This window comes from Acanthopagrus latus, chromosome 4, assembly GCF_904848185.1.
Source record: "Acanthopagrus latus isolate v.2019 chromosome 4, fAcaLat1.1, whole genome shotgun sequence".
NCBI lineage: Eukaryota > Metazoa > Chordata > Actinopteri > Spariformes > Sparidae > Acanthopagrus > Acanthopagrus latus.
The window spans coordinates 3,490,226-3,502,560 of record NC_051042.1 but is presented as its reverse complement, the minus strand read 5'-3'; the positions used below and the strand labels follow the sequence as shown (position 1 = coordinate 3,502,560).

General features: G+C 41.7%; 2 long non-coding RNA genes across 2 annotated transcripts; both read left to right on the top strand.

The window, feature by feature from the left end:
* Positions 1-1,424: 1,424 nt before the first annotated feature.
* On the top strand, positions 1,425-3,938 carry LOC119018152. The gene is made up of 2 exons (XR_005074662.1): positions 1,425-1,566; positions 1,889-3,938. It is a non-coding gene; the product is annotated as an uncharacterized LOC119018152 (long non-coding RNA).
* Positions 3,939-8,669: 4,731 nt separating this feature from the next.
* Positions 8,670-10,726, top strand: LOC119017744. Its single transcript, XR_005074544.1, has 3 exons — positions 8,670-8,831; positions 10,310-10,378; positions 10,474-10,726. It is a non-coding gene; the product is annotated as an uncharacterized LOC119017744 (long non-coding RNA).
* Positions 10,727-12,335: the final 1,609 nt, after the last annotated feature.

Genomic DNA, 12,335 nt, shown 5'->3' with positions numbered 1-12,335 from the left:
CTCAGTGCAAGAAACCCCACACCATCGCAGAGGAGCTGATACTGGCTGCAGCAGTAGACATGGTCTCTGTCATGCTGGATGATGCAAGTGCTGCAAAACTAAAAACTATCCCTCTGTCCAATGACACTGTCGCCAGACGTATAAACGACATTGCCGATGATCTTGAAGAACAGCTGGTAGATAAACTCAAAGACAAATCAAATGGTATCAAATCAGTTGTTAAAAAATGTTTACAGGAGCCAGGAGTGTTGAAGTTACCTAAAATAGTTTAAATAAGGATTTATTTTTTTATTCAGGCAAATTGCACTTTAATGCACTAATCTTTTCTGTAAGAGACTGAGAAACAATGTTAATAAAGTTATTCCTTGTTGCAAGTTGATCTATATGTCTTTTTTTCTTTTCTCTGTACATATAACAAGTTTTGGACAAATGATACTAATTGTAATCATGGCAGGGGGGCCTGCAACATTTTCTTCTTCCTAAGGGGGGCCTAACAGAAAATAATTGAGAACCACTGGCTTAGTCAGTGCTCACTGAGACGACACCCCAAATACAGGCAGGGTCAGATCATGAGGAACTGGGAAATGACAAAACACAGACTCAATGATCAGACTCACAAATAATTGTTTCCAATGTCCCAAGAATGTTATTTGCCCCCCTGAACCATTAATGTGAAGGCAGAATGTGTACCTTGAGGTGAAAAATATAATGGTTTAGCATTATGATGGTCAGGATGAGAGCAAAAAATAAAAAAAAATAAAAAAGATGATAATTGATTTCTTGTTTCACATTATAATAGAAAAAGTCTAGCACCCAGCTAGGTAGGTTCTGATTTCACCAACGCTCTACCGCTATTCTACAATCCAACTCAACCAGATCCACTGCCGGACCCAGAGTCGGAGCGAGATCGCATCAGAGCGTCCCTCTGCCTATGTTGGGGAGCCAGGCCCCAACCGTCGCTCATGGCCGAGACGGCCCGTCTGCGAGTCAAGTGCAGTTAACCAAGCGGGACCCAACGGATCAACCAGCTATGGGCAAGCTCCGAGAGGAGTCCCAGAGCCCGCCTAGCGGGAGCAGTTTCAGTGTAATCATTCCTACACTATCATTGAAGAGCTCCGCCCGTATTTATAGCCGTCTCTCGTCGTCCTCCTATCACTCATGGTGCACAATTATTTTTATAGCCAGTTATTATGCCTGACACACAGTCACAAGCAGCACTCACTCACTCCCTCACAAAGCACTTTTCACATTTCAATTTGCTTTACTTTTGAAATAATTGGCCTCCGTTTGGCTGAAATGGCCTGAAAAGAATTTTCATGAAGTAATAATTCATAAGAATTCATACAGGGGTGGAGCTACAGGGATGGCTGGTCACCCCTGGAACCTGATTGGTCAGCTCAGGCGCCATCTCATTTGATTGACAGGTCACTTTACGTCTCGTTGAAAGAAGCGCCTTACGAAAAGACAAATGCGGGATGCAGAATAATGGTGTTTGAAAACAGGAATCGATAGAGAGGACCTGCTTTAAATACATCATTGTGGAGTGAGTTTTCAAGTGGTTTCCTGGTGAGTAAGTGTTTTAAACTAGAAGAGATTTTGTCCTCAATATTTGAACTGTACGAGTAAGCTAACCGTTAGCCTGCACAGTAACGTTAGGTCAGCGGCTAACATGAGGAAAGGCTGTAAACTGACGTTAGCATGAACATGAACTCAGGACTGAGGATTCAGGCCGGTATCGCTGTAAACTGTGGAGAAATCACATTTTGAACTCCAGTGATTGTTAGCTCAGTGTCTCTGTTAAGTTGGTTGGGTAGAAGTCAGTAGAACTTTATTAACAAGTTCAATTCAGCAGCTTTTTCAGCTCCGCTGTTGTTTTGTCTCTTTACAGCAGCAAGGGATTGGCCCGAACCTGAGAGACCGAACACAGACACATCTAACAGTACAAATGCTGCAAGACGTGGAAGTATCGGGGTCTATCGTGGACTGACAGCAGTGGTGGTAGTTGTGTTGGTTGTTTTTTTTGTTTTTTGTTTTTTGTTTTTTTTTACATTTTATTTATTCACTGTCTTTCTGATAAACAACATTTATGCTCAGACTCCAGTGGAGGATCTGGTGAAATAAACATCTCTGCTGGCTCAGAGGAAACAGTTTGATCAACAAAATTTAAGGAAACAGGTCTATACGATGGACAGATCTGAACAGAGCAGCAGGCTGTGAGACAATCAGGGAACCGAGGAGGAGGAGAAGGGGATCAAGCTCTGTTTTAATCCTGCACTTGGCTAATAGTCCATGAAGCAAAAGGACAAACAGGGCTCGGGCCGGTTAAACAACATTATATCATGCACTTTTGTGTTTCCACAGAGACCTGTGTCCACCACAACATCCTGGATCAAGTTGTTGCACTCGACAGGTGGACACAAAAATGGAGAGTTGTGTTGGCTGTTTATTACCTTTTTCTTTATTCACTTGCAGTCTGATGAGTTCAGTGGAGGAATTAGAAAACATTGAGCAACAATAATGGAGTTGATGGCAACCAAAATAACTTTTTGTTTCAGTTTGTTATATTTGGTGGATCTAGAGGAACTGGAGTGGAGGAACAAAGATAAATATTTGCTGAGAATATTACTGGTGGCTTGTAAGAAATTAGTAACGAAGAAATGGCTGAAGAGGGTGACACCTAGTGTAGGTGAATGGATTGATACTGTGTACAGAATCTTTGTAATGGAAAGAATTCATCTAAGGACACAAAAAGAGGTATTTATTAAAAATTGGCAAAAATGGATTACATATGTCTCTACCATTAGACCGGACTTCAGGTAGTCTCAGACTGGACTATCACAATACTTCTATGTATTTACTTTTCTCTTTACCTTTTTTTTCCCCACTTTCACGACTGGACGTGTTTACCAGTCCCCTTTTTTTTGCACTCGTCTATAGGTCTTCATGTTGATTGTTTGTTCGTTAATATGCATAATCACAAACCAATAAAAAGTAAATGACAAAAAAAAAGTAATGGAGTTGATGGAGAAAGCGTTGTTCTTCACCGTCATGTTGTCCATTACTTTGACAGACGTCTCATCAAACTCTGTAACTTATTAGACGGATCTGAGATCTGCTCTGTGTTCACTTTACTGAATAATGCTGAGAAACATGTTGTCGTCGTACACCATGTGTAACGACTGTGTGCAATGATGAATTGGGCCTGAATGAGATATGACATTAACACTGACAGTATATCCTGTACTGACCTCCTGCTGGATGTAAAGAGAAATCAGATGAACTTTAGATCAGAGAACATTCAGCAGCTCAAAACAGAAATTACACCATAAAACATTAAATTAACTGAAGAACTGTGAAGCACTAAAAACAGATATTTGGCTTTAATGTTGTAATGCATGATCCCTCTATATGCACTTTGTGGTAAATGTGTTTTGTTATGTTCACTTTGTGTCGTTTGTGTTGTTTTTGTTCTTTATCAAGGTTCTTTTTATCTTTCAGTTTTGACCCTCTGTCCAGATTTCATGAACAGGTTTAACTTTCTCTCCTGGAGTTTTAACCTCTTCATGTTGTAATGTGCAGTTGGAACTGAAATTAAGTGCTGCTGTTTGATTTGTGTTTGTTATTTACTGTCTGTTACTGACTGTCATTTTGTCTCTGAATGTGTGCTTGAAAGAGAAGTTGTGATTTGTTGACGCTGGTGTTAAAGATAAAGTTCAGCAGAGGGAGCTCTTCACTTTAAAGTCATAGTATTAAGTGAATTTTGTTTTCCACAAGTTCAAGTCTCAAACAGCTGTGTAGCTCTCAGGGGAGGCAGGTTTGTGTAGTTGGTATGGAGCCGCCCACTGTGGCTGACTGGTAGCAGCTGGACTCCCAGTGCTTCCAGTAACAGAATAAACAGGTCAATGATATAATAAATAACAATGTACTGGAAGATAAAGGATCTCTGCTTGTTTTGTTTTTGTTGTTTTTTTTTTCCTGAAGACATCTAACCTGACAGTACAATAAAACCTTCTCAGCTGCAGTCATGTGTAAATGTCAGCAGGTGGCACCAGTGGTTAAACTGAAGGCTGTTACAAACTGCTTCACAGGCCACATAAATGACTAGTGAAGTGGTAGTGGTTAAGACTGCAGGTTTATAAACCACCATTCTTCTGCTACGTGTCCAAACATTACTGATGGTATTGTCCCTAAAACACAACTCAAGAGACAGACAGATATAGTTAAAGATCACTTTTACACCTGGACATCACAAACAGGCCAGCAGCCTAGACACAAACTGAGAGGGACACAGACTTTGATTAACACACTGTACCTTTAGAGGGCTGACTCTGAGCCAAGGATCAGAAAACTCACCTCAATCCTCAGGTGTTGAGAGTTGTCGCCATATTGGATGTAGCAGCTCTGTCCCGTAAACTAATATGAGTCAATGGAGTGAACTTTATAAAGCACCCTTCTACAAAGCGCTATAAGTTAATGCCTCACTTACACATTCACACACTTATGAATATATTCAGGAAAAAGATAGGGACCAAAAACAACGCATGTCAAGTTCTGTGATGATTATAAACGTTATGTACTCCTTGTATGTTTAGTGTACAGGTAGCCCCAAACCCATCTATGTGTTTTTATAATGTTTTTATTGAGTATTTACAACCACCCATGTATGTAACACTGTGATGATAAATGCCAGTTAGTTGTACAGTGGTTTGCAGTTCACAGCCCCCGGGATCTCTGTGTAGAATAGTAGTGTAAAAGCCATATCAAAAATACTGAACATATAAGTAACCTGGATCGACGAGTGGGGTGGTGGGAATGTTTGTCCTGGCCAAGGACCCTTCTTGAGACGCCTCCAACACATCTGGGACCCTCAACAGTCAAAATATATACCAGCTAAACTGTCACACCGGTCTTGGTATGGTAGGAACCTCACCACTATGGCTGTCGGTGGCTGCTGTTATCTGGTCAGATACTTTCAAGCCCAACACCAGAATAAATATCAGAGCGGTTATAATGTTAGTTTGAGTTCAGGACGCTCTAAAGATTTTAAATTGTGTTAGAGAAATAAAGTTACTCCTGCTTCAGAAAGGCAGCATGGCGATGATGATGACCTGAATGATTACCTGTTAGCTCCGTCTACCTCGATGTGAGGAATATTGTTTGTTTCTCGGGATATCTACAGCGGTCAGTATGAGGCACTTGTCATTGTAATTAAGTATTATTGATCAGAAATAGAACAATCAGGGATTGTGTTGTTGTTGTTACTTTGAATGCAACATTTTGGTTATCTGGCGTCCTCTGTTACCGTGGTTACAAGCCTGCTGGTGCTCTGCAGGCTCCTCTGTGGGAGGGGCTTTGAAGGCAGGGCTGCAGCACAGCAGAGAGGAAGAAGGAGGAATCTGGGAGCTGTATCATTCAAATATTCTGACTAAGTCCACTTTTTTCTCAAAACTCCAGACTGCAGCTTTAAGTTTGTCTTTGGTTCCTGGTGTTTGTGTATTGTGACGCTCTAATGTGGATTTTCTGAAGGATTATAGGCCAAGATAGCTAGAGTCAATTTTCTGGCAGACATCTTGCAGCGCATGGTCTCGTGACTCCATAAATTAATTTTTAATACCGGAGCAACACGACCTCCTCTCCACCACGGTGACCTGGAAAAGGGCAGTTCACACAAGATGCTCACACGTCATCAGCAGCACCTTAAAGCATGATTTTACATGGATTGGAGGTCAATATAGTGAGGCTAGAACCATTTAAAGACTCTTAGTGCTCTCATATATTACACATCAAACTAATACGACGCACTATACTTGGGGTATTTGTTCTCTAGAATTCTCTATTAAGACATAAGCTAGATATTTCAAACTGAACTGGTGCAGATTGCAACATATCAAATTAATTAACTAATGCTGAAGTTCAGTATCATGGACAGAGACAGTCAAGTTGGATAGTGTGCAAGAAACACTGCAATCTAAATGGCTGTCAGTCAATCACAGCTATTCAAAGGTGGCCGCGCAGGCACTGCCTCAACTTTTTGACAGACGGACCATTCAGTGTCTGGACGCGAACTCATAACCTCTGCATCCCTATGGTTGTGCGCATGCGCAATGGGAATGTTAGTAATTGCATGTAGTTAAACCGCTAGGCTATTACAGATGGTAGCTTCCTGCGCTCAAAATGAGGGCTAGTCTATCGTGTGCTTTCAGTGTCGCTGTTGCGAATGCATCCGGAAACAACAGGGGGCACAGTTTGTTCTTCTTTCTTACCGATATTGATCGTTTGAGCTCAGGACATCTGAGCTGACTATGTCGTCCTGTGTGTGTGTGTGTGTGTGTGTGTGTGTGTGTGTGTGTGTGTGTGTGTGTGTGTGTGTGTGTGTGTGTGTGTGTGTGTGAGTTCTTTATGCACTGCTTCATTTTTCTGTAATTGAATATGATTGATTGTTCCAGCATTTATTTGTACGTGTATTTATTTGATCTATTTCCAAGGTTCTTCTCTATTGTAATGTCTTTTCTATGTGTTATTTTGGAGCTAAACACCAAAGAATCTCACTGATATGATGAATGATGGCTCACTGTCTGTCACACTGCCATGGTTCACTATATCGCATATCACATGCGGGCCAACATAAAGCTTTTTTAATGTTACATCCAAAATCTTGCAACCTCAAATGTACAGAAAGTGAACTATTTCAACATTTATTTTGAGTTAAATATCTCCTTTTTTCTACTTATTGGGATGGACTTTCCCACCACATGTCTTGTCCATGATTATTCGTTACCCTGTCTCTCAAAACTTAAGAAACCACAAATCCAACGATGGCTTTCACATTTATTACCAAGTATTGTGATCCATGTATCCAGACCACCTTGTATTAATGACAGGGTACATAACAACACATTTACCACACAGCCACAGTACATCACCACTAAAGACGTTCACTGCAGTCAGAGAAGAACAATGTCTGTCTGTTTAACAGGAACCGTACTGTTGTTCCGGTCCATGATGATGATGATGATGATGATGATGATGATGATGATGATGACCACTCATCAGTGGAGGGAGCGCGGGGATCCTCTCTCCTCCTCCAGGAGCTCCTACATCACTGTGCGCTGAGATGCTCCTCTTGGCCTCTCGCTTGAAATCAATTTGAACTTTTCCAAAGTCTGCGGCTCTGAACTCACAGCGCACTGCGTGCGCATCTTTCCTGTTGGGTGTGTTTCTTCAATGAATATACCTGAGTTTTATACAGGTTGCCTCTGACCATCAGCAAATTTGTTTGTCGCAGCAGCGTCAGAATGTTACAAGAATAGACCAATAGCAAAATAGACAATATAATTTAAAAGGAAAGAAAATAGAATCGACATATACACATCTTTACATGATAAAGTGCAAAAATGAACAGCACATATATACAGATTTTAAGTATAGATAATAAATGGGTATTGAAATGAGTTTGTACAGACTTACTGCACAGTGCAGAATACAGGTTGAGGTCTATATGGAGCAGTGCTGGTTATACAGCCTAACAGCAGCAGGAAGGAAGGACCGACGATACCTCTCCTTCACACACTTAGGGTGGATCAGTCTGTTGCTGAAGGAGCTGCCCAGTGCTGTCAGAGTGAACTGCGGGGGGTTGGACCCCTGCACCAGCAGCTATGACAGCTTGTCCATCATCCTGCTGTCTCCCACTACCTGCAGACTACTCCATAGAAAATGGCTTATGCCACCACAGAGTCATAGAAAGAGGTCAGGAGTACCCCCTGCACTCCTCAGCAGATACAGTTAATACACTGGTCTGATCAGGTGCGCTCCTAGTGTCAGTGTCCCGAACGTGACTGACGTACATGAGGAATTAGTAAATGACAAAAGACGGACTCCACCATTAAAGAACACAATCTAACGACGTTATGTCCACCTGACACAGTTATAAGGTACTTGCCTGCACGCCCCTATTTCAGGGACGGACATTTGTAATGTCCCGAAAAAGTTTTCTGAAGCTTTTAAACATAAAGTGAAAATAATAATGGTTTAGCATTATCTTGCGGATGTGGGGGGAAAGCAAAACAATAAAAACATAGTTGATAATAACTGCAAACTCATTAAACAATAAAAATAACGGACTGACTGAGTCAGCCCGGTAGGAGCCAATTCCACAGCCTTCATATCCGGCTGTAAGCCTCGCCCGGCGTTGCCCGCAAGCCTTGCCGGTCGCCGTCCAAGTAGGTGAAGCGCTGTGCTGCGCACAACACTTTAGGGACCCAATGCTGAACGCATTGGCTCAACCTTCTACTAAGGGTAGGCTCTGAGGAGGCCCCAGAGCCCGACTAGCGGGAAAGCTCTGTAGAACCAGCTCACTACAGTTTCTGAAGATGATGTCACACACTATTTATAGGCCTCTGGCGGCGTCCTCCTATCACTCATGGTGCACAATTATATTTTTAGCCAGTTATTATGCCTGACACACAGTCACAAGCAGCACTCACTCACTCCCTCTCTAAGCAAACACTTTTCACATTTCAATTTGCTCTACTTTTGTAATAATTGGCCTCCGTCTGGCTGAAATGGCCTAAAAAGAATTTTCATGAAGTAATAATTCATAAGAATTCATAAAGGGGTGGAGCTACAGGGATGGCTGGCCACCCCTGGAACCTGATTGGTCAGCTCAGGCGCCATTCCAGTTGATTGACAGGCCACTCTACGTCTCGTTGAAATAAGCGCCTTACGAAAAGACAAATGCGGGATGCAGAATAATGGTGTTTGAAAACAGGAATCGATAGAGAGGACCTGCTTTAAATACATCATTGTGGAGTGAGTTTTCAAGTGGTTTCCTGGTGAGTAAGTGTTTTAAACTAGAAGAGATTTTGTCCTCAATATTTGAACTGTGCTAGTAAGCTAACCGTTAGCCTGCTCGCACAGTAGGTTAACGGCTAATGTTATGAAAGGCTCTAACGTTAACGTTAGCATGAAGCTAGCATGAAGCTACGTAGCAATAGATAAGGATAATGTGGGGAAACCAGGTCATTCAGTAAGGCTATTCAGTGACTTTAAATCAAGTCAGCTGGCAAGAATTTCATGCTAGAGCCGAAATTACAAGGAAGAGGGCTTTCAACACTTCCTGGTATAACTTCAGAGCTAATCTATGGTTGGAGCACTCTGTCAGTGTTTGGCCTGCAGGCATTTTTCCCTCCCTAGTAACCTGGAATTGGCCTTCACATCCAAGTCACTGTTTCCAGTAAAAAAAAAAACTTTGTTTAAAGATGCCAGGTTTAAACGTCTGAACTAAAAGTCGGAACAACAGGTGGATGCAACGTATGTGTGGAGTGAATATAAAAGGGGCGTCGAGAGGAACAAATCAATATTAGACAAGTTAACTGAGAGTAGAAGAAAGAAAGTTGAGGAAAATCAAGAGTAACATCAAAACAATAACAGAGGTGCTGCTATTAACTGCAACTCTAAAGTCATGGGGAATGTGATAACTCGGACAAGAGGGGCAATATTTGTCCATTTTGGATGAAGTTGCAAAGCATGTGCCGAGTATACCAGGCACTAAATTCAGAATGAGATTGGAATGAGTGGAAATGGTCTTGCAGAAGCGTTAATGCTAAAATAAGGAGCCGCAACTCTGATAAAAGAAAATATGTAGGTTTGGAGCTATATGAGTTAAAGTTGTTTAATTTATGCTTATTTAACTGTTCTCAAAAGTCACAAAGGGTGACAATTGTTACACCAAAAGGAGGTAGAGGTTAAAAACACACAAGCCTAAACGTTTAACATATACATCCAATATTGTGACTTTTTTTTCCACTTTTGACGCAGGACAACATGCAGAGAAAGTTTGTTCTTTTTCCTGAGAGGGTAAATGTTACTTTCCACAAGGGTCAGATCCAGCTGATCTGAAGCAAGGCTCAGCCTGAGCAGCCTGCGTCACACATGCTGGATTGAGCCACGATGAGTTTCTCTCCAAAACTGAACCATGAATTAAACCATTACTCTTCTCTGTGTTGTGTGTGTCCTGGCCATGTTCCAGCCATGTTCTTCCAATGTTATGTTTATGCATGTTGGTTTCCTACTAACATAAGGAAAAAATTAAATTGCCTCCCCTGCTGAGAAAAAGAAGCCAAAGAAGAATATTATAAATGAGCATCAATCTATGCAAAAATGTCAGTGTGTGTATTTGCTTGTAACTAGTACATTTTTATATGAAGATGAATTTAAAAGACTTAAAGTAAGGTGCAGTAAGTTTTAGTGGCGAGAGACTTTACCAAGAATGAGTGTTTAACTTTCATAACTGACATGATTGTCTGTTTAGTGCCATCTGCTTCACTGTCCAGACCACCTGCTGACACCTAAAGGGAACTGCATGAGCCACTTTTACATGGTAATTGCAGTGTAATTTGTCTGCAATACATTCATGTAAATCCATTGAATTGTCTTTTGCAGTTATTTTATCCGGTTGTCTTTCCCTCCTTGTAGCTCTCATCATGTCTACACTGGAGAGACCTGTGCCCCTTCCCTCTGAGTTGTAGTTTTTGGTGGAAGAGCTTGCAAGTCCTGAGAAAACTGAGAGGACTGTCTCAGCATTTTTTTTTTGTCTCTGGTTTTCTTTTGGGATAATTTGAATAATTTTGTAAAGCTTGTGAGTAAGCCTTTTATAGCTCATGCAATTTGGATATTTAAATAGATGATGTTGTTTGAATATGAGCTAATAAAATATTGTCAGTTAAAATCTTGTTTCATCTGTTTTCATCTTCAAGGTACTGCAGAGCTTTTTTTCATGATGAATAATGAGTCAAACATGATTTTTTTAATAAATTCATTTCTAATACCCGAGCCACACAACCTTGTTTCCACCATGATGACCAGGAAGAAGGCAGGTCCCACAAGATAATTAGTTAAAAGCAGAAAACATCAGCATGACGTGGCATGAAATTCATCACGACATCAGCAGAACCTTAAAGCCTGATCTTACATGAATTGGAGGCCAATGCGGTGAGGCTAGGATTAGTGTTCTATGATCACATTTTCTTGTATGTGTTAAGACTGTACTTGATGCTTTTGTTCTGTAGAATTCTCTATAAAGACAGTAGCTAGATATTTCAAACTGAAGTGCTGCAGATTTTAACCTCCATAACATATCAGATTATAAATAACCAATACTGTAGTTCAGACAGGTACAGTCAAACTATGTATCTTGGACAGTGTGCGAAAACGCACTGCATTATGACTGGCTGTCAATGAATTCCAACTACTCATGAGTGGATGCGCAGACACTGCTACAACTTGTAGTCAGAAACCAACTCGTCCCTCTCTGGACGCGAACGCACCACCTGCGTATCTCAATAGCTCAGCGCATGCGCATTCTGAACGTTCGAAGTTACATTTTCTTAAACCGCTCGGCCATCGCATTTAATGGCTCCCCGCCAGATAAAATAGCCGAGTCTAGGGTGTGCTTTTTACTGTTGTGATTCAAACGTGTCTAATGTCCATCGAGGAACATTAGGGAGGCACAGTTCGTTACTCTTTAATTCTTTCTTTGTTCATTTGTCATTTTCAAAGCGGCGCCGTGGTGCGCGCCTGTAATCCAAACTCCCAGGAAGCTGAGGCTGGAGGATCGTTTGAGCTCAGGACCTCTGAGCTGCATTCTGGACCAGCAGGTTGTCTCAACACGGGTGCACCGGCCCAGGTCGGAGACTGACCAGGTCAAAGCTCCCATGCCGCTCAGTAGTGGGATGCCGCCTGGATATAGACGCTGTAGTGCAGCCTGAGTAACACATCGGGACCCAGTCTTTATACACTCTTTATACTGTTCAACACACACACACACACACACACACACACACACGCTCACGCTCAGCAACAACGTCTTTATATGTTACAGCAGCTTCATCACTGCTCATTCAGCTCTTTGTTTCCATCAAAAACCTCCACAAACCAGCTGTTTGTCTGTCCTACACCGCCTCCACCTGGAGGAGAGGAGCACTGAGCATCTCTTAAAGACCATCTCATAATCTATGCATCAGATCCAGTGATATTTTATTCATTCACATGGCTCTCTTAAACATCTCTTTCATGTACAAATGTAACAGATTCGTTCCTGTACATTTGGGGAGTAAGAGTACCTTCAGGTGTGACCTGTTATCAGGTCCTTTAAACGGCACTAAGTGCTGTAGCCGTGCGTAATGACTGTGCCACATGATACAGTCGCTGCTTTGGCGTTGCTAGAGGACATTGCCAATGCGCAACTAAGGTGACAGCGAGTTTTTTATTCTCTGATTGTTCAAACTCATTACATACTGTACATGTGCAATAATAAAAGCATCACACCTGTACGATCA